This window comes from Corapipo altera, unplaced genomic scaffold (genome assembly GCF_003945725.1).
Source record: "Corapipo altera isolate COAL_440 unplaced genomic scaffold, ASM394572v1 23, whole genome shotgun sequence".
Lineage (NCBI taxonomy): Eukaryota > Metazoa > Chordata > Aves > Passeriformes > Pipridae > Corapipo > Corapipo altera.
In genome coordinates, this window is record NW_020884878.1 from 23,333,287 (window position 1) to 23,336,421 (window position 3,135).

The following is a 3,135-nucleotide window of genomic DNA, read 5'->3' on the forward strand; positions in this document are numbered from 1 at the left end:
GCAAACAAGTAAAAGCAGTAGATTGCAGGATTAATTCATTTCATATGTCCTACCTTTCTGAATTATTTCACTTCCACATGCATATACTTTTTGAAATCCAGATTATGTATACTTAGAATATAAGTCCCTGAAGTATTGTTCTTCTTAGCAAAAAGTATCTGGAAGAAACGTTTAGAGTTGATTCTGGGTTAATTACTATGGTCTAAAAACATTTCAGCAGACACCTGCAACAAATCCTTGTCTATAACAAAGCTAGTTGTAACAGCTACTTGTCTGGAATTCATGATCTTATCCCACTGCTTACTGAGTATATGCCTGAATAAAAAATAATGATAAATTATATGTTTGCTGGAGCAATAGCATGTCCAAGTTTGGACAGATGTAGCATGTAACCCATCCTTTCCTCACTGGTTGACCCTTTCAGCTGTGGTCATGAAACATGCTTATTGTAATAAGGTAAAAGCACCACCTTTTTAGATCTTGAAAAGTGTTACTATGGAGAATTCAGACTTACTATTACCAAGAACTTCTTTCAATCAGAATTTCTAAACACTTAGGCAATTAAGCAAAGCCTTCAGCACTTGTCCATGGGATTAAATCTACTACACATAAACACCTTATAAATCTGCCAAAAGACATAAATCTGAACAGCAAGACCCTTTTTCCCTAGACATATGCTACGCTTTTAATAAGAACCTGGCTCATTTTCAGACTTATCTTTTGTTAAGGCAGAAGTGAAAGGAAAAGCCTTGGAAGTAGTTAGAAAAACAGTGTAATCACTAAGATACCATTATCCTGTCTCTTGTAGATTTTATATTTGAGCTTCTCAAAGCTATGGACAGCAAATTACTCATTTGATACCTGAGTTGCATAAAGAAGATTGAAATTTGGGCTGTTAATGATCTCTTCACTCTGTTTGGGAGCTTCTCTGTAAAAACTCATGTGTAGCACAGATGCTCGTTGTCTACATTATTCCTAGGCACCCAACAAAATACAGAGGTGGAAAGTGTCATTTATCGTAGATACACTACTGCTGAAAGAAATCTTATTTCTATATGAAATGTGTTCTGAAAAGGGAAATAGTTTTCTAGGAGATTAGATATAACTTGCAGAAAAACATTAGGTTCTTTTTTATATTATTTTTGGTAGTTAGTGACCCACATTACTAGATACTTTACATGAATAATCAACTTAAATGAAATAAATTTTGACTATCAATTAACATGATGATTAATAGGAGTATAGACAAATAAATATAACAATAAATTATTTACTCAAAAAATTATTATCCAGGTAGTATTTTTATGCCTAATTTTTTAAAAGTACTGAAATGATAAAGAGCACTACTTATTTCTTTAAAGATACAAAGCAATTTTTAGTTTTGGTTTGTCGCTTCTAGATAGAACTTTTTACTCCAAAGTTCCCCCAGAAACTCCAGGGAGACAAGAGAAATACCATTATCACTGATGGTACAAAACTGGAGTATACAAAAGATTAACTGGCATGCTCCAAATCACACATATATGTGAGACCTGGAAATTCAATTTGGGCATATAGGCTTCATGTTGTGATCAAGCCACAGACATCTGACTTCTTCCCAGTTCTCTTCTTTACCCTTTTATTACCCAGGTAAATGCAGCCGTTCTGGGATGCCATTGCTAGTTCCAAAAATAATTTCGAGGTCATTAATTTTCTTCGATCCTTTATCACCCACTCAAGTTGGTGAAATGTGTGCATGGAATTAGTATGATTTTCACCCTTTTATCATTTTACAGATGGCAGATATCAGACAGAAGTGCATCTGGTTCTGAATAGCCTCAACAGGGGAAATAATACTATCTTTATCAAAGAAAAGGTTGATCATGTTCTACTTGGTACCTCAGAAAAAAATCTTTTCTGTAGAGTCAGTCTATAATGCTTATTCTACAGGCATAACTATGAGGCCAAAATCTGATTTAATATATTATAGTTTCCTTTAGTCTGTTTCTCACTTCTGTTACATAGAAGTTTGTCACCAATTTATGACTTTTGAATACTTAACAAACTCTTAAGAGAATGTTTTAAAAATAGCATTTCCATTTTGTTGCATTTTTTCTTCTTTTTGTTTTTTATTGTTTTTCATTTTAATTTGATTAATCTTGTATTTTCTTAATTTTTAGAGAAGTTTTCAGACCTTCGGTCAAGGATGAGAAAAGGAGCCCTGGAGTGCAGGTAGCAGAGTTCTCAGCAGTAGGCTCTTAAGGGTCCTTCAGGTATTTAAGTTTATTAAATAATGTGATCATACATTCCAGCAGATACACAGTCCATTATAGGGGAAAACCTTGATGAATAAATCAATTTTCAATTTTTAATTTGCTCTATTAAAAAAGATACTTATAGTCTCTTCTTTCTATCCTGCAAAGATTTAATGCAGAAAATGGAAAAAAAAAAAAAAAAAAAAGGTGGATTATCACTAACTAAATGGTTAAAAGTCCTGTTACACTGCCCCAAAATTCTTTCTCCAAGAAAACAAGATTAGCATTGAAATCCTGTGTGCTATGTTGTTAATTACATTAAGTAATAACAACATTAATGTAGGAAATGCTGTTAGATAAAGATCCAAAATAAAAAGAAATTTAAAAAAATGTGCATCCATGACAAAAGTAACCTCAAGAAATCACTTTTTTTTTAAAGACAAAGGTGAAGTAACTCAGCAAACCCCATTGACAGAATTACAGTGTTAAAGATAGGCAGCATAAAACCATAACTGCGCATTTTTTTACTGATGTTTTTCCTAGAGTCCAACCCCAAAGTTACTGAAGAGGAGAACCTAGACTACTGAAAGAAAAAGAAAGAAACTATTCACTCCATGAAAAGACATTTATACAGTTTAACTTTAGTTTAGTTTAGTTCAGAAGAAATAAAAATTTGCATGAATGAAGTTAATGGAAACAATTTATTTTGCTTCTCCTCTGATTTTAACAAATCTAACTGGTAAGACTCTTGCATGCTTGGGGACATCTCACACAGTAGGTTGCTATGACGAAAAAGGAACTTCAGAGATTTATAGAACAAAAAGTAACCTTCGTGGGGAATCAATTGAGTAGATAGTAGTGAGACTTTTTTCTAGGAGGTGGCAGTAGATGAACGTCTGTG

General features: G+C 33.0%; 1 long non-coding RNA gene across 1 annotated transcript; it reads left to right on the forward strand.

The window, feature by feature from the left end:
• The first annotated feature begins 1,151 nt into the window (after positions 1–1,151).
• Positions 1,152–2,858, forward strand: LOC113944692. Its single transcript, XR_003526756.1, has 3 exons — positions 1,152–1,718; positions 2,160–2,252; positions 2,778–2,858. It is a non-coding gene; the product is annotated as an uncharacterized LOC113944692 (long non-coding RNA).
• The last annotated feature ends 277 nt before the right edge of the window (positions 2,859–3,135 follow it).